Genomic DNA, 24,469 nt, shown 5'->3' on the forward strand with positions numbered 1-24,469 from the left:
AGATGGCAAGATTCCAAGGCTCCTGACAAGGCTGGCAGAGTTCCAAAATTGACTGGATTAATTCCCCAAGGGTGTGGGGCATAGTGTCTGATGTCTAAGGCAGAACAGCTGGGGTTGGAGAGACATCTGTGAATCTAAAGGGGATTCAGAGAGAAAGGTAGCACTTTTCTATTCATCCCTTTTGTTCTATTTCTCAAGGCTCAGGGGAGCTTTGCCTGACACCACCCAGCCTAGGTGTCCTTAGGTACGTCTGTGCTGACAGGCTCTCATCCAGTGGAAATTTTGCTGCCTTTCTGATTTCTTTTCTCCCTTCCCTCCCAGCCAGCCTAAAGAAAGGCACTGGGAGGCACAGAGTATAGGCCCCCAGATGCTTCTGACCTCTTCCCTAAATCTGACGGGTACTGGTGCTGGATCAAGAGGATTGCTGCTTTGAACTATCCAAAAGATCAGAGTCCACCTGGTGCTGGATTTGAAAAACTTCCAAGAATTATTTAAAGTTGAAGCAATTGGAAGGCTCTGAAGTTAAAAACTGAATTTAAAAACCTCTCTCTGCCCCTTACTACCTGTGTGGCCTTCCTGAGTGCCTGGTTCCTCTTCTGCAAAATCTAGGGGCTTAGAGTGGAAGATCTCTGAGGACCTCTCTACCTTTAGAAAGATGATCCTATGAACATGTCAAACTCTCAGATTACTCCAAAACAATCGAAATTACAACCAAATTTGTTATGCTATTTTACCTTATGCCAATGCTATATTTCTACATTTCCATATTTTTTAGTGATTTTAAAAAAATCTGAATTGAGGCAAGGTAACCTCTAGGATATTTTTTTGTGTTCTTGATTCCAACTGAAGGAATTTAGAGTAGGGACCAGAACCACCCTGAAATTTGAGAGATGAGCTATTACTTTATATTGCCTAGGACCAGAGACTATACCTCACTTCCTGGGTTTCAGATCCAAACATGTTGCCTCCACTCTGCCCAATAGTTCATTATCCCCACCTTATTCTCATAGGAACTTTGGACTCTACCCATGGAACCATCCTGATAGATGAGCTTATCTGGAACTAGACCTTACTTCCTGGCCACTAGTTCCAAACCACATTTTTTTCCTCCCCCATCTCACTTTATAGCTCCCCTTAATATACTGTCTTTTGCTTTTATAATGTAAGCTTCTTAAGGACAGGACCTGTCTTATTTGCATTTATTATTTTCCTCAGAACTTAACCTAAATTCTCTCTCTCTCTCTCTCTCTCTCTCTCTTTCTCTCTGTCTCTGTCTCTGTCTGTCTCTCTTTTTTTCTCTCTCTCTCCTATTTCACATATCAGCCCCTCTACCCCCTCAAAACCATACCTCATGAACTCCCACTGATGTGTTCACATTTGCCAGCCTGCTAGAGGACAAATTACTGGAAAGCAAAAGACTTTTAATAGAACTACATAGCAAATCTAGTTGTAGAAGGCTGTGTTAGGTTCTCTTCTAGGGGGCAGCATGCCATGACTTGGTCTCCATTTTACTTTTGAGGACATCAGAAGTCTTTGAGCACCAGGGGAAAGGCAAAAAGAAGCAGCAGTCCTTTCAGCATTCTCTACAAAAAAATATCCCAGGTGTTGGGAGAAAAACATTTTTCCCTTTTGAACCTTCTCTCAAGGCTTAACAAATAATAAATATTTGTTGACTGTCAGCTAACTAACAACCTGCAAGGGATTCTGTGAGGCCAGAAGGATCAGGAGCAAGGGAGGGCTTTGTAAAGATGCAACCTAGCAGTTTGTTAAATCAGGAAGTCCAAAGCACTCATCCAATATCTGACCCATGGTAGAGAGCTACCTGATGTTATCTACCAGAAGCTGAAAACAACCATAGTAGAAAAGATATAGAGATGCCATCTTCTAGAAGACTATCAGCTGAAAGATTCTGTTCAAGATGGATGAGGAGCCATGACAAGGCGTGGTGATCGATTAGAGGAAGTATTTGCTGGGAACCTATCAAAGGCAAGACTTTAAGTGACTAAAACCAAAATGATATTGACCTTTGGGGAAAGTGGTTTGTGGTTATTTTCTATTAGCAACTGTGTAAGCCCTATTTGCTTACTTTAAATTGTAAGTAAGCCTGCTTATTGTTTGATTCCTATGAACCATGTATTTATAAAGGGAGTTGGCAATTTTTCAGGTGATCTTATTGGAGAAAAATGAGACAGAGAAGGAATCCAAAAGTTTGCCTGGGGCTTTTATGCCATCTGAGAGCTTCTGACTCAAGGGTAGCATAATATAATCAATAGTAAGACTGAATCATCATATTTGAAAGCCATTTTTCACCATTTAAATGGATGATACCATTTGCCTGAGGCAATGGCTATGTGCCTTCTATTGAGTATGTGCAAAGATGGGAGACTGTGGTTAAGGGGAATTATGGGGAGAGTGGCATTCTTAGCATTCTGTTGCCTTTAAAATGATTTTGCAATTACCTGGGGTTGATCCTTTACATGAAGGAAATCCTCATCCAAAGGGGATTTCTCCTTTTATGCTATTCATCTGACTTTCTCTATATACATAGTCCCCCAACGGTTTTTGACTTCTTTCTCCTGAATCCAACCCACAGCCCCCACTTAGCGCTTGGATCTTGTATATTGGCTAGTTTCTTTGGATTATAATATTCATTTACCCTGGTGAAGCTTTGAACCTGGCATTGTTTTCAGACCACCTCTGTCCCAGCTTCCCTCTGCCTAATGACTCAAATGTGTGACTGAGATTTATATCCATTAATTAAATGACACAAACTGGTGGTGTGACTCTGAACAAATTACATAACCTCTCAATGCTCTCCAGACTACAGCATATTGACTTAGAAAAACCACAAATTAATAATTATCTATATTGCATTTTTTTAAAAATTTTGTTAAATACTTCCTAATTACATTTCAAATCTGATTTGGGCTTTCCTTAAGCCAGAATTTGCCAGAGTTTGACCCCTCTGCTTTAGACAACTCTATAAGATTATGCGACAGAGAAGGTGCCAACTCATATTGTTAGAGGGAATTTCATCCCTCAGGGGTTCTTTATGCCAATGAAATCACAGCCCTAGTCCTTATGTTAATCCTCCAGTACATCATTGTCCCCTTATATTCTCTTTTACAAGTTTTTAAAAAATTGATATTATTTATTTTACATAACTTTTATTTCTCAATAAATACCTGCCCTCTTTACCCATTAAGCCTTGTAACAAAAAAGATAGAAGAAACATCTCAACAAAACTAACCCACACTTCTACTGATTCTTTCAGTATAAGATATGACCTGTACCTGCAGCAGCCCCATGCCATCAATAAAGGGAGAGAGATGCAATTTCTCAATTTTTCTTAGTAGGTAAGCTTAGTCATATTTACCGTGTTTAGTTTCTTCTGTTCTTCGCATCTTCACTGCTGTAGTTCTTATATAAATTGATTCTCTGGTTCTGCTTACTTCACTTTGCATCAGTTCAATTTTCCCATCTTTCTGTGAATTCTTTGTAATTAATTGTTCGTACAGCATAATAAGCTTCTTGTATTCATGTAACACAATTTGTTATCCAATCAGTGGGTACTTACTTTGTGTCAAGTTCTTTACTGCTACAAAAGTGCTACGCTTTACTACGAATATAATGTGTATATGGAACCTTTCTCCTGTTTTTGATCTCCTTGAGGTCTATGCTTAGCAGTGAGAGCTCTATTTCAAACTGTACAGAAATTTTAGTCACTTTCTTAACAGAATGATCAGACCAATGTATAGTTCTACAGTACAACTCACTAATGTTACTTATTCCCATCGTCATTTTTGCCAATTTGCTAGATGTTAGGTAAAACCTCCAAATTCTTTGCTTTTCATTTGTCTTCTTATTAATGATTTGAAGAATCTTTAATGCAGTTGCCAATAGTTTGTATGCCTTCTTTTGAGAACTCTTTATTCCTATCCTTTGTTATTTCATTCACTGAGGAATAGCCCTTGGTCTTATGTATTTGTGATTGTTCACTATATATATTTGATATCAGATCCTTATGAGAGATAGTTAATGCAGAAATTGGCAAATCAGATCCTTATGAGAGATAGTTAATGCAGAAATTGGCAAATGATGCAGACCAGGGCTTGATGTAAGGTTTTGTTGATTTCCTAGACTAGGAGTAGGGAACCTGCATCCTTGAGGATAGGGGTGGCCCTCCAGTGCCCTCAAAGTGCAGCCCTTTGACCAAATCCAAACTTCAAGGCCATACGTGGCCTAAACCTCGCAGGTTCCCCAACTCTCGCTAGACAAAATAAAGGGTTAATAATGCAGACTAAAATTAAAAGTATATCATGGGTACTCGCCCCTCCCTCCAAGGTTGTTAAACATTTACCAGCATATTCCTATGTTTACCCTCATTCAAATGTGAACTCGAGAGCAGACTACTCTGCTATTCATGTCCTCAGCACTTAGCTCAATGCTTTACAAGTAGTGAGCTCTTAGTAATTTTAAAAAATTCATTCATTCAGTTTTCCCAGTAGTTCCCCCTTGCTACACTCTTAAGAAGAACAATCCTGGTATCCTCTAACATGTCAGTTTAGTCAGGTGCTTTAAAATACAGTTATCCCTTCCATATTGTGACTTTCTACATTTCATCTTTCCACAGCACAACTTTTCCCATCGCCATTTCAATATATCACGGGTTGGTATCAAAAATTGAATGGGAATTTGGGGTGAGTTTTGCAGAAAACATAGATGACACAGGAATGCCAGCAGATGACACAGAGCCTATGACCAAATACTTTGCCCTAATTTTACAATAAGGTACTTAGTAAACACCCCATAAAAAAAAAAATCAGACTTCTTCCCTGGTACAAAGGCCAAAAAATTTTACCAGATTTTCCAGATCATGAGGGCACCTCACCTCTAGCCCCCACAATGTAGAAGGAATATTTTGCAGATAACTGAGCTTTCATTCCCATGAAGATGAAGTTCTCTTCAAAATTAGACATGCCATAGGGATCAATGCTCAGGTTCTTTTATGGTTGAGGTGGCTAGCTAGTAACACCTCCCCCAAGGCTTTCAGGATCAAATGTTCTGTCATACTTTATTTATTATCACAAAAAGGAAGATGAGTGGATTTAGCAAGATAGCAGCTTTAGGTAATAACACTGGGGAGAACAATAACCTTTCAACTACTGAAATGCTATCAGCAAATGCACAAAAACAGGGAGATAGAGGGATTCACTACTAGGGCTTGCAGTTGGTTATTGTGATTGGCTCTTGTGATTCTACTCATAAAGAACTTCATAGTGTTGGAGAACAGAGCCATGAGACAACAAATGGGGTGCTGTCACAGCAGAGCAATTCTGGCAGTGATTTCAGACATTCTTGTCTGTATTTACATGTGTTTCGGGGAGTGTATTCCTCCAGAACTTTATGTGTTTCCCTGGGACAGCTAGATGACACAGCGAATGTAGCTGTGGTCCCAGAGTCAGGAGGACTCATCTGGCCTCAGACACTAGCTGTGCAACCCTGGGCAAGTCACTTAACCCTGTTTGCCTTAATTCCTCATTTCTAAAATGAGCTAAAGAAGGAATTGGCAAACGACCCTAGTATCTTTGCCAAGAAAATCCCAAATGGAGAGGCAGAACAAAGATGGCGGAGTAAAAACAGGGAATTCCCTGAGCTTTCCTCCAAAGCCCTCCAACTACCTGAAAAAATTGAATTTAAACAAATTCTAGAGCTACAGAACCTACAAAATGACAGAGTGAAACAAATCCCTAACCCAAGACAACCTGGAAAGTTAACAGGTCTTTTGCAATGGGCAGGAAGCTGAACACAGTCCAATGTGGGCTGTACTGGCACAGAGATGCCCTCAGGATATTGAATCATTGGTATCTGTGGCAGTTTATAGACTCCTCAAGACACAAACACCATAAAGGTCAGTGGGAAAACTCTGTGGGACCTAGGTGAAAGAGGAGCTCGTGGTCTGGCCAGGTCTGGCCCCAAGCCCAGGGTGGTGAAGGTGGTGATGGCATCAGCAGCTGCAGCAGTAGAGGCTGCTTTCAGAGCTCTGGACCCACACACAGTGAGGGATCAAGTTACTGACACAAAATCACTGAAGTCTATGATAGTACATCTGCACCCACACCCACTACAAGCAGAGTCCTACCTTGAAAAAGAGTTAGAAAGTCAAGTGTTTGACTGGGAAGATGAGTAAACATCATAAAAGAACTCAGACTGTAGAATCTTATCGTGGTGACAAGGAAGATCAGGGCATACAACCAGAAGACAATAAAGTCAAAGCTCTATATCAAAAGCCTCCAAGAAAAAAATATGAATTAGTCTCAGGTCATGGACAAGCTCAGAAAGGATTTTGAAAATCAAGTAAGAGAAGTAGAGTAAAAATTGGTAAGAGAAATGAGACTGATGCAAGAAAATAATGAAAAATGAGTCAACAGCTTGCTAAAGGTGACCCAAAAAATACTGAAGAAAATAACGCATTAAAAATAGACTAACCCAAATGGCAAAAGAAGTCCAAAAAGCCAGTGAAAAGAAGAATGCCTTAAAAAGCAGAATTGGCCAATTGGAAAAGGAGGTCCAAAAGCTCACTGAAGAAAATAGTTCCTTCAAAATTATAATGGAGAAAATGGAAGCTAATGACTTTATGAGAAATCAAGAAATTATAAAATAGAACCAAAAGAATGAAAAGTAGAAGATAATGTAAAATATCTCACTGGAAAAATCAGTGACCTGGAAAATAGATCCAGGAGAGACAATTAAAAAATTATTGAACTACCTGAAAGCCATGATCAAAAAGAGAACTTAGACATCATCTTTCAAGAAATTATCAAGGAAAACTACTCTGATATTCTAGAACCAGGGGGCAAAATAGAAATTGAAAGAATCCACCAATCTCTTCTGGAAAGAGATACTAAAAGGAAAACTCCTAGGAATATTGTAGTCAAATTTCAGAATTCCCAGGTCAAGGAGAAAATACTGCAAGCAGCCAGAAAGAAGCAATTCAAGTATTATGGAAATACAATGAGGATAACACAAGATCTAGAAGCTTCTACATTAAGGGATCAAAGAGTTTGGAATATGATATTCCAGACGTTAGAGGAGCTAGGATTAAAACCAAGAGTCACCTACCCAGCAAAACTGAGTATAATACTTCAGGGGAAAAATGGATACTCAATGAAATAGATGACTTTCAAGCATTCTTGATGAAAAGACCAGAGCTGAATAGAAAATTTGACTTTCAAATACAAGAATCAAGAGGAGCATAAAAAGGTAAAAAGGAAAGAGAAATCATAAGATACTTATTAAAGTTGAACTGTTTTACATTCCTACATGAAAAGGTGATATTTGTAACTCATGAGACCTTTCTCAGTATTAGGGTAGTTGAAGGAAATAGATGGATGAATGGATGGATGGATGGATGGATGGATGGATGGATGGATGGATAGATAGATAGATAGATAGATAGATAGATAGATAGATAGATAGATAGATAGATAGATAGATAGATAGGTAGGTAGGTAGATAGAGACGGAACAGGGTGAATTGAATATGAAAGGATGCCATCTAAAAATAAAATTAAGGGGCGAGAGAGGAATATATTGGGAGAAGGAGAAAGGGAGTGATAAAATGGGGTAAATTATCTGACATAAAAGAGACAAGAAAAAAGTTTCACAGTGGAGGGGAAGAGAGAATGAGTGAACTTTACTCTCGCTGGATTTGACTTAAGAAGAGAATAATATACACACTCAACTGGATGTCTTACCCTATAGGAAAGTAGAGGAGAAGGGGATAAGAAGGGACTATGATAGAAGGAAGGGCAGATTGAGGGAGGGGGTAGTCAGAAGCATCAATCCCTTTAGAAAAGATGTAGGGTCAAAGAACAAAATAGAATAATTGAGGGAGGTGGGATAGGATGGAGGGAAACAGTTAGTCTTTCACAACATGGAGGTGTTTTGCCTAACTAGACATGTATAGATTGAATATCTTGCCTTCTCAATGGGAGGGAAGAAGGGAGAGAATTGGGAACTCAAAGATTTAAAAACAAATAAAATTGTACAATAAGATGTACAGGCAATGAGGTGTAGAAATCTATCTTGTCCTTCAAGAAAGTGAAGGGGAAGGAAATAAGAGGTGGGGTATGATAAAAGGGAGGGCAACTGGGGAAGGGGTAATCAGAATACATGCTATCTCGGGGTGGGGGGAGAGGGGAGAGATGGGGAGAAAATTTGGAGTTCAAAATCTTGTGGAAATTAATGCTGAAAACTAAAAATAAAGAAATTTAAATCTTAAATAAAAGAAAAAAAAAGAAAATCCCAAATGGAGTCATGAAAAGTCACACATAACTGACAAAGGAACAACAACTATGTGTTTCCCATAGAAGTTCTGGTGCCATATTATGCTGCCAAGATGCCTGAGGTCTGAAGCACAAAGAATGCCAGTTTCACAAGTCAAGCCAACAAATGTTAATTAAACACGTGTTACGTACAAGGCACTGGGCTCTGAGATTTGAGGTTATAAACTTGAGTCATGAGGGGTCAGTGACAGCCAATCCTCTCCCTATGGCAATTCAGTGCCAGAGGTAGGACAGTCTTGCCATTCTGAGGCCTTGACAAATATTTAACTCAGTGCTGGAGCAGACTCACAGTGACTTTGGAAAGAAATTAGGTCCTATCTATGAAGAGCTCTAACTGGGAATTTTTGCAATTGGGCAGTCACCACATAAATGCCCCTAGGTTAAAGAGCTTGTAGGAAGTGGGCAGGACATTATTGCCTAAGGAAGAGACAGAGATGCTGGGACACAGGTAGGCTCTAGGTCTTTTCTGGGGTGAGGGTAGGGATAAGGAGAGCTCATCCCAGTGTGCAATCTGGTTTCCCCCTATTTTAACTAATTATTTGTAACTGGGCGTTAAACTCTTATTCTTCCTACACAATGCAACGTAGAAATTGCTGTCAGTGTGTGCTAAATCCAGCACTCTGGGACAAAACCCAATCACTCCATCCTACTTACAGCCCTTTACTCGTTAGCCCCTCTGAGGGCTAACTCTGTGAAGTGGAATAACTGTTCTTCATTTAGATACCTGGTGTCTGAACTTCCACAAGAGACTATAAACTTGGCTTCATCTTTGTCTGTATTGAAAGCATATGAATACTTTGTTAAACCAGAAAGAATTCCATACTTCAGGCGCTCCTCAGAGCAGTCAGTCATGAATTAGCTGAAATACAGAATTTACCAAAGTTCACTTGACATCTGACATTGGAACAAGACAGCTTTATGGACTTGTGAAGCATCTCTTCTTCTGGGTTCTGTAACCTATCCTTATATTCAATTAGAAAGTCCTAATTCTACATAGTTGGGCCACATTTTCTTAGCTCCTCACAAAAATCAAATGTCTTCCATGAGTTAAATTTTGATTTTACAATGTTATCCCTTCAGCTTTTTATAGATGGTCAATATAATAAACAGCCATTCAAAGAGCATTTCGTTATCCTTTGTAAAACCACAGTTAAAGACATTGTCCATTATATTGCCTCAAGTTCCTTATATAAAGATCCTCTGGATAAAGTCCTCCTGGTATCCAGTGCCAGGAAAAAATTTATCTCCCCGGATGAACTTGTATGCTTCCTTTCATTGAGCAATGAGAGCTATAGTACCAATGTGTTTCCCTTTTTGCTTTCAATGCCAGAAAACTCGGAACTAAATTCCCTACTCCACTGCACTCATTCCAGGTGTCCAGTGTAAAGAAATGCCCCTTGGAAATGGGGGAAACTATTTTCCAACATTGTTGAACCAGAGATTTTTTTTCTCTCTTCTTTCTCATTGCCACCAGCCTCACCCTTAACCACAAGGACCATAACTAATTCCCCCTACTCTCTAAGAGCTCAGAAAACTTCTTCCTCATGTAATGATAAGAAGAATTCAGAGTTCATAGAGTAGTAACAGCTAGAGGTAAAAGGCAACTTTGAACCCGTTACTCGGAGATTTAGAGGCAGCTAAGATTTGGGACTTCTGGTCATGAAGACTAGAGTTCACATTCTACCTTAGATAGTAGCTGTATGATTGTAATGGTAATTTAAATGGGAAGATCTTTTCCATTCATTAATAGGCCCATGTAACCTGCTTAAATCACCTGGAAGCCTAAGTGACATATAGTAGGAGGAGCTTGCTGAATGGGTGGAACAGGAAGGGTGCAGCAGAACTGAGAGGAAGTGAGTGAGAGCAGTTAGGGAAGAGAGAGAGAGAGGACACAGGCAAGCAAGCTAGGTTAGTGAGTGTTTTTTTGTTTACGGGAAGGCCCCAGTGGATGGATAGGTGAGTGGAGGCTTGAGAATGACTTTGTCCCTTGTAGCGATAATGTGTATTGACTTCTTGGCTACTATGATAGATTTGGCTTTCTGGTGTGGGGATTTAGCTTTCTTGTGTCTGAATAAATGTTTTTCTTCTGCCTTCTATATGGAGAGTCTGTTATCCTTTGCAATTGAGAACTACTCTGGTATATTCATAGTCACCCCCAGTGCTGTGAATATTGCCTTGGCCATATAATGATCCTGTGCAAGTTCTTTAACCTTTCTCAGACTCTGTTTTTTCATCTGTAAAATGGGACTAGCCCCTGTGTCACAGGATTGTTGTGAGGATCAAATGTGATAAGATACATTAAGTATTTTGCAAACTTTAAAGCACCATAAAAATAATGACTTTTATTATTAATCTAACTGAGAATACCTTCTATACCATGCCCAAGTGGTCATCCAGTCCTTCGAGACACCAATCAAAGGGGAATCATTACACTTAGACATTGCCAATTCCACTTTGGGATAACTCTCATTGCTAGGATATTAAATTACTAATAAATAATTTTTAATTTAAATTTGGCAGTGACTCTGTGATCCTGCCTTATGTGGGGATTTTCTTCTGTGGTAGAGATCACAGTCCCTCTGTGTCCTCCCCTATGTTACTTCTCACTTTCTTCCTGATGTCCTGAGGATACCAGTGGAGCACACAGGCTGTCAGTCATCCCTAGCCCTGGTTATGTGACCAGTCCATCTTCTCTAGGCTCATTCATTTTTGTTGACATCCTTTTCTCCAGTCCTACTTTTTCATTGCGTGATTGTGTTGTTTTTCTTGCATCAAGTGTGTGTCTGCCTCTCTGTAAGTTATAGCCATTGCTTCTAATTCTGCTTTCAAGGGCCAAGCAAATTAAGTCCAATTCCCCTTCCATATGGCACCTTTTCAAGCACTTGAAGACAACTATCATATCTCCCTCAGTCTTCTCTTCTTCAAACTAAAAAGCCCCCTTTCCTTTCTCTAATCCTTAAATACCATTATCTTAGGATTCTTCCCCACTCTCTTTTGCTCTCCAATTTGTTTATGTCAGGTGACATCCAGTACTAAACACAATACTGCAGATGTGGTTTGATTGGTACAGTGTACAACAAGACCATCAATCACATCCTTACCCCTGGACATTAGGACGTTCAGTCTAGTCTAATATTATAGTCACTTTTATCTCCTTATGTTACACTGTTGACCCATGTTGAGCTTGCCTTGCAAAAAACCTCCAGATCTCTTTTTCATGCGAACTGCTATCTAATCTGCCTCTTTTGTCCACAAGAATAACGTAAGGGAAAGCCCACAGTACAGCTGGAAGGAACTTTAATCATGTGGTCTACTCTTCTCATCTTTATTCTTTTCCTGCCCTGCTGTTTGTCCTTTCCAGTGATCCCCAAAGCTATCCTTGATAATTTGGAATTCTTTAAGAATTACTTTCATTGATTCTTCCTCACCAAAGATGAATCCCAGCACCAAACTCTAGAGGATCAATTGCGCTTCTTGCAACATTTCTTCAGGCTGGAGGAAACTGGATGATTGGATGATCCCACAAAGACCCTCGATGTGGGGTCCAAGATATTGCTGACTACTCATTTTTTCCTGGGAAGCCCAAAATTAGAAATAACCCCATAACCTACAGTATCATCAAGTATCCAAGGGGCATGAATCATAGGACAGTTGAAAAGATCTTGCAGAAGACAGCAAAAGTTTGGAATAGTGCGATGCCCTTGAAGTTCCGACAAGTGTATAAACAAGATTCTGACACTGAGTTTGCTTTCCTGGTTGGAGATGCCTACCCCTTTGATGGAGAAGGAAACATTCTAGCTCATGCTTTTGCCCAAGTTCCTAACTATCAAGGAACAATCCACTTTGACAGTGAGGAAGAATGGTCCTATTATGATGAGGGAATCAACCTCTTCCTGGCAGCTGTTCATGAGAAAGGCCATGCTCTGGGCCTGGGACACTCTCAGGATCCAGGCTCCATCATGTTCCCCAATTGTCAATATCAGGATCCAAAATTCTTCAGGCTCAGTGATGATGATATAATGGGAATCCAGACCCTTTATTAAGGGAAAGAAAATGCCATATACTGAAGTTCTAGACTTGGCACACATGGATCCTTTTCCATAGAAAGTGTAAATTTCCCTGACCCAGGAAGCAAACCAATAACTCATGGAGAAGTGCTTCCCATGTTACCTTTGAGGCCTGCTGGAGCTAAGATTCAAAGTATTGGGGGGAGAGGAATGGTCTAATTTAGAATTTCAACTCTGAACAAGCGAACGCAAAGGAATATTTTAAATATGAAACTGAATGTCCATTTTCTACTGCCTTTTTTTAAAGTATGTAAATAAATTGTACATATTATTTGTAATAAAAAAAAAAAAGAATAACATAAGGAAGGAAACGGAAGCACATAGAGGTTAAGTGGTTTGACCAAGTTAACAAGTGAATATTTAACTCTTATTGTCGAGAAAGCCTTATCTTTCTCTGTCCTACAAGTTTTCTCTGCCCTAGATAAAAACACACTCCTCCTCCTATATGGTATGCCTCACTCCTGTTCTGTCCCTTCTCTGGAAGCTCTAGTATAAAGATCTTGCAGAGTTTCCTCACTAATTAACAGGCCCCTCTCCCTGTTCCCACCTGTCTATGACCTCAAGGATAGAAAACCAATCAGATCATCCTGAAATGGAGCTCTTCCCTCTCTGTAAAAATGCCTGAGCTGCCTGCTCCCCTAATTCCAGAGCTGTCCTGATGCATGGAAGGAGAATAAACCAAGAAGACCCAGTGAGAGTTTGATGCCACAAAGCAGCAAGTTCTGGGAGCAGACTCTCACCAGACCATGATGGACTACCTCCTTCTGTCATAGCCAGAAGACCATCCATTCCCCTGGTTGTATTATCTTCTCTGCCCCAGCTTCCATATTGAGAATTGGAAAAATTGGGAATTGGTTAGAGGGAGCACTGGTTGCCTCAGTTTGGGAGTATGTGTGCTGCTCTAATAATACCCGGGCATTGTTGCCCTTGCTTCACTCTCCATGATCTCTTGACCCTCTCTACTTAAGTCACGTGACCTTACCTCAAGCACATCAAATACAAAAAGCCTTTTGCTTTCACCATGGACTGGCCTGTCTTATTTTTCTACAAAAACTCATCAGTCCTAGCAAGTGACACCAGTAGTAACTGCAACAGCATTTGAACCCAGACCCTCTGACTCCAAATCCAGTATTTCACTATAGCAGGAGTTTTGTGTCGTGGACCAACCAGAAAAACTGTTGCTCTGGCTCCTTCAGAATAGTGCTTTTAAAGGCGTAAAATAAATTACATGGGATTGCAAAGGAAACAAAATCTATTGAAATACAATTATCAATTATATACATGTAATTTATAATTATGGAATTATTATATAATTATAAATATAAATTATTGTATAATTATTTTATAAATATGCGACTATATATGATTATATATCATTTATAATTATAAATTATATATGTGTATACATATACAAAAACATGTATATATAGATATAGATATAGATATGTATGTGGTATGTGTGTGTATATCTATATCTATCTATACATATATATATGAATTATTTTTAAAGTTCATGGACCCCAGGTGATGAATTCCTGCACATAAACTTTAGTAAAGAATAATAGACAAGGGTAACTTATGTAGCCTCTGCCAGCATGTTTTCCTCTTACCTTTTTTATTTTTATTTTCTTTTGCCCTGGGATGAAGTTGATGATTTAGGAAAGGAGTAACTGTTTTGACTGATCTTGGCACAAAACCAAGAAGACAGTTGCCCTTTCCTAGTCACCAAAAGACTTGGGGAGCATGTGCTCTGAATGAGCAGGAAACCAACCAGTAGGAAATAATGAACAAATGAATGAAAAGCATTTTAATGCTTCCCTAAATTTTCCCTATTAGATAGGAGAATATCTGGTTTGGGAATCTCTTTGATGAGAAGCAGAAAGAAGATGGCTGGAGGTTCCAAATTGGAGGCTTCTAATCCATAAATTGTGTGTCTTTGAATAAAGAAAGGAAAACCCAGACCAAGTAGGGCAAATGAACTTCCCCTTCCAGTGGCTCATGGTAAATAGCAGCTTCAGTTTCATCTCTGTATCATTCTCCTGACACAATTCTCAATTCAGATTTGGCTTTGAACTCCTGCTGTAGTCCTTTCAGACCCCAGTCAGTTGTTGGAGACTGTGCTGGTCTCAGACTTCTCACATGCACACTAAGGAAAAGACCTGACCCTGTCTCCTGCTGTGGCTCCAAGTGCTCCAACGAGTGTCTCCACAGGCTTTTTCTCCCTAAGCAGTGATCAGCAGGCACTGTCTCCATCCCTAACTGCTGCTGTGACTTCCCAGTTTAATGGAGCTCCTGCTGGTTTCATGCTCCCCTGGTTACTCACAGTGCTGGCATGCTTCAGATCTCATTTACTGGAGTCAGGCTAACTTCAGCTCCTTCTCCCCACAGTGGGTCTCAGCTCAGACAACCTGCAAGTTTCAGTCCCTGTTTTCATGAGATTGGATTGGCTTTTGCTTTCCCCAGGGGGGGTCCCCTTTGTAAGTGGCCCCTGGCTTTGGATTCTATTTGAGGAGCTCTCAGGCTGCTGCGTCCCCTAGGCTTGGTCCCTCCTCACCTCCTAACTAGCTTCATCTTCTTGTGCAGTCCTGGACGAGTCAGAGAAACTGTCTTGTGTCTCTCTTTGGTCTTCTTGATGGCTGATACAATATCTGGGCCCTCTAAACCTTTGCTGGGATTTTTGTGGGAGATTAGAACTCCTCTAGGACCTATCATGTTGTGACCTTAACTGGAAGTCTTTTTTTTCCTCTTAGGGTGGGACAAGAGGAAAGGGAAGGAGGGAAAGGATTTATTAAGGATCTGCTTGCTACATGTCAGGCACTGTGCTTAGTGCTTTAAAATATTTCATTTTATCCTCACAACAATAATGGGAGGTAGAGGCTATTATTTATCCTCATTATACAGCCGAAAAAATTGAGGTAAATAGAGGCTAAGTGATTTGCCCAAAATCACAGCCAGTATGTGTCAGAAGCTAGATTTGAACTCAAATCCTTCAACAGACTTTAACTGTCTATCCAGTGCACTGCAATGATCATCCCTGGACATCCCTCAAAGCAGGCATCACTCTTCACTTGGTGGCAGCTCATTGAAACACAAAGCTGAAACAACCCGTTTAGGGCTCACCTTAAACCCCCAATCCTGTTCTTCTGAGAAGACTCTAGTTCTTCACGTTCTATATTATCTTAGTCACTTTAATGCAGATTGAATAATGTCAACTGTTTAAATGTTTTGTGGAGATTTTCTGTGGTGTCGCTAATTCACAAAACCCAGTGTTGTATGTCAGGCATTCAGTCAAGAATGCATTTTATTTATTAAATTTCTACTATCTGCAAGGGACTGTGCTAAGCTCAGGAGAATCAAGGAAAAGTAAAAGATCTTTCTTTTCAGAAAGCTCACAATCTAATGATGAGACAAGAAAACAACTATGAGATAGAGAGACAGAGAAAGATATAGAGATATATACAAATATGTACGCATACACATATACACATACATGAATACATACATACATACTTACATACACACACATACACACAAGATATGCACTTTCCTTTCCTTTCTTTTCTTTTCCTTTCCTTTCTTTTCCTTTCCCTTCCTTTCCCAAGACCTTAAACCTATTGCACTTTGAAGCCCATAGATTGGACAACACTAGCCCTCTGCCCAAGGTTACTTAAGGGCTGGTTTTTTGGAACCCCTGGCTTAAGAGTGATTATCAATAACATGAGAAGTTTGGGCTAAATGATGTCTAAGATGTCCTCCAGTTCCATGATGATTTCAGCAAAGGGAAAAAACAATAAACATATTAATGTATGTCTGTTTCTACTTTTGATCCCAAAATGTATGCTTTTATTCCCAAATCAGTTGGTTTGAGTAAGAGGTTCTATTTTGATTATAGCCATCTATAGCCATTAGTAAATAAAAGTGATTTTTTTTTTTGGTTTTTTGCATTTCACAAATTTCATTCATAGGTATATATTTCCTAATGGGGAGCCAAGCTCAGCCAATGTGCAGACACCTCAGATCAAGACTTGTGAGCTTAATTAAACTAACAACAGTGTACTCTTGAGAACAGAAAAGCTCCATTAAGAGAATCATAATTCATGAAGTTGCTAATTGTTTACACCTAACTTGGACCTCAGTCAGCCTTTGGTGAAACATCTAGCATGAGACCCTAGGGATGACTTGCTCCTTAATTGATGAATGGGAGCTGACACGATTTTGCTTGCCTTCTCTGCATTAAAATATGTATATTAAAAAATTATGAAAGAATTTATTTTAATCCCATCTTTATAAGGCTTTCCATTTTGTGGTCTTTAAAGGCTTTGTACATGGAGAATAACCCTTGCTGTTGTGCTTGAATAATCGGTTCAATGTAAAGGAAGAGCGAGGACAATATATCACTTTTTTCACTTGAAACTCAAAGTAACCCTTCATGCTTCTCTTTGCCTAAGCTTTTGCTGTTGCAGATAGCATCAAGATGAATTTTTCCAATTAGGCTTTGTTCTTGGCTTTTGTGGGTTTCTTTAATAAGACTCAGTTTTATTAACTTCTCAGTTTCTCATCATTTGCTTCCTCAGGAAAGCCTTGATTTCGCATTTATAAAAGTCACTAAGGGAATATTTCCATCCCCTTCCACCTTTAGGCATACTACCTTGTACACTTCAAATTTTTATATCTCAATTTGCTCATCTGCAAAATGGATGGGAGAAGGCAGAAAGTGGACTGGATGACCTCTCAGGTTTTTTGCAGTTCTAAAATTCTGTGATATTTTGATTCAAGACTAAACAGAAGTCTCCATCTTCAGAGGTGCATCATTATGGAGTAGAAAGTATTGGAGTCGGAAGATCTAGGATCATATCCCAGCTCTAATACTTAGTTATGTGGCCATACAGATGTTTTTGTGTAAATAGGTTTATTTTATTTTTGCATAATTTTAAGATAGAGTCCTAGCTATCAAATTGCTGGGTTCAAGCATTTATTAGCATCTACTACCTGCTAGGTGCTATACTTTATCCCTGAAGATAGAAATACAAAAATGAATCCTTGCTCTCAACATTGTGTTCTAGTAGGAGGAAGCAACATGTTCACAAGTGACTATAACACACACACATACACACACACACACACACACACACACACACACACACACACACACACACACCGATAGTAATGGGAGTAGGATGCTAACAGTGGGTAATCAGAGAAGGTCTTCAACTGAACTTTGGAGCTCTGAGAAGGGGTTCCAAGAGTCAGAACTGAGATGGCAGAGCATTCTAGGGACAGGGAGCAGCTTGCACAAAGGCTGTACAAAGAGATGGGGGATGAATGTCACAAACAGGAAAAAATAACTCAGTTTGACATTGCCATGCAGACTTCCAGAATAGTTTCTCTAATCTGTAGTCCCATGGACAATGTATTAGATTGCCTACTTTCCTAAAGCCCCACCAACATAGGATTTTTATAATTTTGATTTTTTTTTTGCCATTCTAATGGTTGTTAACAGATTGTATTTTCTCCTTTGTAAATTACCTATGTCCTTTGCCCATTCCTTCTGTGGGAAGTATGGCGTATTTATCTTATACATATATGCATCAGTTCTTTATAAACAAGTGGTATTGCTCTGGGCGGGGGGAAAGGGGAGGGAGAGACTTGAAGTAGGGAGATAAAATGAAAAGAAGTACTTCTTTCCTCCTCTAGCCCCTTTTTCTTGGATAGGCCATTTTCAAAATTAAATGGATGATAGGGCTAATTATTGCCTAAGATTAATTGTCTAGGTCACAGCTATGTGGTACAGTGGACAGGACAGCTGGACCTGGAGTCAGGAAGGACTGAGTTCAAATTTGGCCTCAGACAGTTACTAGTTGTGTGACCCTGGACAAGTCACTTAACCCTGTTTGCCTTCATTTCCTCATCTGCAAAATGAACTGGAGAAGTCAATGGCAAACCACTCCAGTATCTCTGCCAAGAAAACTTCAAATGGGGTTATGAAACAGCTCAACAACAACTGTCTCTGAGAAGAGTTACTCTGCTTTTACCAAACCACATTATACGCAACATAAACCTGTTTATTCATTACTTATGTGGAACCTTAGGTAATGGTTGGTGCTGAGTCTGGAATTTAATGTTTCTCTGTTGAGTAACTTATATGTTATTAATTTTAAAAATCAAAATCTATAAGTATCTCTTTATTATAATTCAAGCCCCCATTCAGGCTATGAGGAGATTCTTTTCCTGTTATCACAATGATCCAGGTGGAGTACAGGACTTCTGTCTCTGTTTCTCAGACTCTGTCTCTGTTTCTGTGTTTCTATCTTTCTGTCTCTGTCCCTTTGTCTGTGTCTGTCTCTGTGTCTGCGTGTGTGTGTGTGTGTGTGTGTGTGTGTGTGTGTCTTTGACTCTCTCCCACAAGACATTCACTGGCTCTTTCTCTTACAATCCCTTTATTTGAAATTAAGAACACACACACACAAATCACATAGGAGTCACAGCCTGTCATAATTTTATATGAAGAGAAAGTCACCTTAGGTATTATGAAAAACAGGAATTATGAACAACTTATATAGAAAAAAATGGAGCAAATGCTTTTCACTCGCAATCAGAGGAGAAGGGAAAATTAGACACTTCATCACCCTTTCAAAAGATTTCAGCTCCAGTCGGTTATAGACATACTTTGTGTATAACACTTTGAGAGTGTCTAGTCTCTAGACTCATATCACAAAATACCTGCTGGATCTCCCTCCCCCCAGATTTCTCTCTCTCTTCTCTCTCTTACTCTCTCTCCCCCTCCCTCCCTTCATCCCTCCTTTCTTCTTTCTCTCATTTTTCTATCTCTGTCTCACTCTCTCTCTGCCTCTGCCTCCGTCTCAGTCCCTGTCTTTGTCTTTGCCTCCTCTTCCTCTCCCCTACTTCCATCATGCTGCTTTTCTTGTATTCTCTCTTGCTCTCCAAATCTTGTTCCCAATCACCTTGGTTAAGTATCCTACCCAAATATCCTGGTACTCATTTTTATTATTGTAAACTAAGAAGTTTCATTCTGCCTCCTGGAGCTTCAGTTCTCATCAAATATTTCTTCATATCTCACAGAAAATCAGATTACATTCTTATGGATTCTAAATATCAGGTCTTTGGTTGATATGATATATTTATTTCAAATATTTCTTCCAATTTTTCTTTTTTTTTAATTTGATTTTGCCTCTAAAATATTCTCTGTAGCTAAAGCAAATTCTTTTTTTCTTCTCAGCTTACCAAAAAGGATTTTTAAAAAATTTAGATTGTTGAGCCATTTAAAATTCACTATCATGTACAGTGTGAACTGAGTCTAAACCCATTTTTTTGCCATAAATCCATCTAGTTTTCCCACCAGTTTTTCTTGCATAGTGATTTTATATCCTAGTGATTTTTAAAGTTGAGTTTATTAAACACTAAACTTTTATGTTCACTGGGTTCTATTTCTGCTTCCTCTGTTCGTTTTCTATTGATCTATGTCATTATTTTCTCAATTCCACACAGTTTTTGTAATTATTGCTTTAGAGCAGAATTCAACAAAGTACAGCTGGCAGGTCAAGTCTGGCTTGTCATCTATCTTTTATATGTCTCTGGAGCTAAGAATAGTTTTTTACATTTCTAAATGGTTGGAAAAGTTAAAAAGAAAAATAGTATTATGTGACACATGAAAATGGCCATGTTTTAGTAGCTGTAAATAATGCCCTTTTCCTTTGGTTACATATTCTCTCTGGGTGCCTTTGTACTGAAAGAGCAAAGTGGAATAGTTCAACAGAGACTGCATACTCCCATGATTTCACAATGCTACTTGGTGCACTATAAATCACAGTGATACAATTACCCAGAACTAGATAGTGCTTTGAGTGCCATGCTTATTTTTGTACTGCCACAATAAAAACAACTTTCTAAAAATGATCAATGCATACTCATCATGTCAAAATCAGAGAAGATTTTTAAAGTTTCACCAAGTTTATTATGATTATAATGAACTAAAATGTTCAGGGCCAAGCATGAAATTTTTCTCAATGAGAACCACCCCCAACTCATTGAATACTGAATGGTTTTTGGTGGGGAGGGAATGAAGGAGACAGTTTGGAGACAAAACTAAATAAATGAAATTTTAAAAAAATTTTGAAGAAATAAAAAGAAGTCAATGAGCTCCCTAAGAAAAAACCTCTGGGACCAGATTGATTCATAAGTGAATTCTACCAAATATTTAAAGAACAACTAATTCCAATATTATAAAAACTATTTGGGAAAATAAAGAAAGGAGTCCTACCAAATTCCTTTTATGACACAAATATGGTGCTGATACCTAATGTTTATTCATGAATTCAATCTAAAATTACAAATCCAACCAGTGCTTATATTTGAAACTTATATTGCAATAAAGTCAGTTCATTGACAACTAATGTTGGAATTGCATGGGATGTCAAGCTGCTTTATATTCTTATAATGCTGTCAGAAGTTAAAACAAAAAACAGAATCTCCATTCTCACACAAATTTGCAGCAGAGGTAGTTTCTGAACTCAAACTACAGTTCCAACTATAATTTATTTGGGGATTTTTGCCTCAATGAAGGTGTAAAAGAAATTTTCGTATTTCAAAATCCATTCAAGTGTTCAACTGAAAAACTTCCACCAAACCTTTAATTGGAAGCGATTAATCTGCAATGTAATGATGTGCTAAAAGGCAAATATCAAGAGAAAAATCTAGTAGATTTCTATAAATGCTTTCCAAGTGATGAATAAGCTTATTTAAATCATATTTTAATGAACTGATATCAGTATTTGGCAGTATCTATCTATGTGAAAAGACATTTTCAAAGATTAAATTAATAAAAATGCATTATAGAGCAGCATTAACAGATGGACATTTGCAATTGATTTTGGTGATAGGGAACATTAACTTTGAAGCCCAGTTAAGTGAAATATTACTCCCTAAAAAAGAATTCCATTCATCTTATCAGGGGATCTGTATTACAAAAAAAATATACTTAATAGTTATGTTGTGAATTTTATCAATAAAAGTTGTTTTTTCTCCTCTTATATAAGTTCCTACATATCCTTAATTTTTGCTCTTGACCTGCAGAGTCTAAAATATTTATTATCTGGTTTTTATAGAAAAAGTTTGCCAATCCATGCTTTAGATTATATTTTGAGGTCTGATAGTGCTCATTTTGTTTCAAATACTTCTTTTTTCATAGGTCTTGATATTCTCATGGATTTATTTTTGTATGAAATTTGTTAAGGCTTTAATTCTATAAAGTAGATTATTAGAATTCTGATTCTTGTTATATTTAGGGACATTAGGGAAGTATTGTCACTTTTATTATATTTGTTCAGCCTAACCATGATCAAAAAATCACTCTCCATTGGACAAGTTCTTTTTTAATCTCTGTGTAAATCATTTGAAGTTGGTCTTTGCCTTTGGAAAGGTCTCTTGTATGACTTCAAATATGTGAACAAGATTATTTTCCTAAGCTAGACTCCTTAAGAATAGGATCTATTTCTTCTTTTGTTTTTGTATCTTCGGTGCCTAGCACATAGTAGGGCTTTAATAAATGTTTATTGGTTGATCGATAAGTTGATGCCCAAATATTTGATCTATTTTTCCTTGATGTAAAAAAATTTATTTTTTATTAGTTCCTTTAGTTTCCTAACAATGACTCACAGAAATTCAGATAAATCTGTGAGGTTGTCTTGTATCCTGTTGCTTTACTAGAAAAGAAAAAAAAATAGAAACATATTTAACTCAAAAAGGAACAGGAAGGAGACACAGGGAGGGGAGAGAAAGAAAGGGGTTTAAGAGGGAGGAAGAGTAGAATAGGTAAGAGGGAAGTCATAAGCAAAACAATCTCCAGTATTGGAGAGAGAAACATGAAGGAAGAATTAAAAGGAATAAAGAGTAAAATGTGGAATCAGGGATGAGGCAAGAGGGAGAGAAGGTCTGCAATAGAGAGGAAACAGGTTGCTTCATTTATAGATCACAAGTGTCAGACAAACGCCTTCTCCTTTATCACCTTCCTATTTGTAGAGAGGGAGATGGAAACAAAGAGAAAAAAATGAGGAAAAGATGGAGGGAAAGATAAAATTAAAAATTATAACTAAATGATTATGAATGGGACTGATTCATCCATAAAACAGGAAAAGTAGCAAAAAATAGCAAGATGAAAAAATAGAATCCAGTAATATGTTGTTTAAAAGAAACATAAGGATTCACATAAAGCTAAAGTAAGGGACTGAAGCAAAATATATTATACTGCAGTTAAACTTAGAAAAGCAGTAGTAGCACTCATGATTTCAAATGAGGCAGCAATATATACAGGCACGATAAAAAAGAGATAAGCAGGGAAATTACATTATATTCAAAGAGACCATAGATAATAAATCAGTATAAATGTCACATGTATACATATATATGTACACACACAAACTAAGTTAGCATCTAAATACATAAAGAAAAAGCTGATCAAATTGGAGAGTAGAAATAGATAGTAAAATGATAATAGTATGAAAAATAATAATGTTCAGACAGTAATGTCTTTGGCAAATCTAAGCAAAAGATAACAAGAAAGAACTTAAAGACCAAAACAAACTTTAGATAAATGAAGGGGATAATCTATTTCTAAAGAACTGATGAGTCAAGGAACAATTATAGAAAAAGCTGAAAATTTCAACACCCCTCCCCCCAAAAAATCTGACAATAATGGGAAAATATGCCAAAACTTATAGGATACAGGTAAAGCAATTCTTAGGGGAATATATATATATATATATATATATATATATATATATATATATATATATATATATATATATATATATATATATATATATATATATATATAAATGTTTTAATCAATAAAAGAGGGAATGAAAAAGTCAATCAATCAAAAAAATCAGTCAAAAAATCAGAACAAATCAAAACCCTCTATGTAACAAAATAGAAATTCAAAAAATTAAAAAAGAGATGAATATAATTGAAAGCAAAAAAACCCCACCACACTAAATTGATGAAATAGGAGCCTTTTATAATTAATGAAATAGACAAATAACTAACATGATTTTTAAAAGAGAATAAATGGTTAAAGATTATGAACAGGTAGTTTTCAGAAGAAAAAAACTATAGTCATATAAAAATGCTCTAAATCACTATTGATTAGAGAAATGCAGATTGAAACATCTTTGAGGTACCACCTCACACCCATCAAATTGGCTAATGTGATAGAAAAGGAAAATGCTAAATGTTGGAGGGGATGTGGAAAAATAGGAACATTGGTGCATTGTTGGTGGAGTTGCGAGCTGATCCAACCATTCTGGAGAACAATTTGGAACTATGCATAAAGGGATATAAAACTGTGCATACCCTTTGACCCAGCCATAATATATTACTAAGTCTGCATCCCAGAGTTGTTGTTCAGCAATTTCAATTATATCTAACCACATTTGGGAATTTTCTTGGCAAAGATACTGGAGTGGTTTGCCATTTCTTTCTCTAGCTCATTTTTACAGATGACTAAACTGAAACAAACAGAGTGAAGTGACTTGCCCTGGGTTACACATCTAGTAAGTGTCAGAGGCTGGATTTGAACTCAGGTCTTCCTGACTCCAAGCCCAGTGGTTCTATCTACTACTCTACCTGTATTCTTATTATTAGAAGACATTTTAAGAAAAATAATTTTGAAAGAGCAGTGTAATAATAAACCAGAGGAGTGAAGCTACAGTACACTATCCACCTCCTCCAGAGATGTGATAGAATTAAAAATGTAGCATGTTGTTCATTTTCAGTCATGTCCGACTTTTTGTTACCTTATTTGGGGTTTTCTTGGCAAAGATGATAAAGTGTTTTGCCATTTCTTTCTCCAGCTCATTTTACATTTCAGAAAACTGAGGTAAACAGGGTTAAGTGACTTGCCTAGGGTCACACAGCTAGTAAGTGCCTGAGGCAGGCTTTGAACCCAAGAAGAGTATTCTTCCTGACTCCAGGCAAGGCACTCCACCTAGCTGCCCTAAAATGTACTTTGAGACATGTTTTTGGATGTTGCCAATGTGGA

General features: G+C 37.9%; 1 long non-coding RNA gene and 1 pseudogene across 1 annotated transcript in view; both read left to right on the forward strand.

The window, feature by feature from the left end:
* Positions 1 to 8,604: 8,604 nt before the first annotated feature.
* LOC140507156 (uncharacterized) overlaps positions 8,605 to 24,469 on the forward strand; it is a 73,292-nt gene continuing 57,427 nt past the window's right edge. Inside the window, exon 1 of the long non-coding RNA XR_011968215.1 lies at positions 8,605 to 8,795. This is a non-coding gene — a long non-coding RNA (uncharacterized lncRNA). The remainder of the gene's footprint in view (positions 8,796 to 24,469) is intronic.
* LOC140503108 (matrix metalloproteinase-26 pseudogene) lies at positions 11,390 to 12,614 on the forward strand (annotated as a pseudogene).

This window comes from Notamacropus eugenii, chromosome 5 (assembly GCF_028372415.1).
Source record: "Notamacropus eugenii isolate mMacEug1 chromosome 5, mMacEug1.pri_v2, whole genome shotgun sequence".
NCBI classification, from domain to species: domain Eukaryota; kingdom Metazoa; phylum Chordata; class Mammalia; order Diprotodontia; family Macropodidae; genus Notamacropus; species Notamacropus eugenii.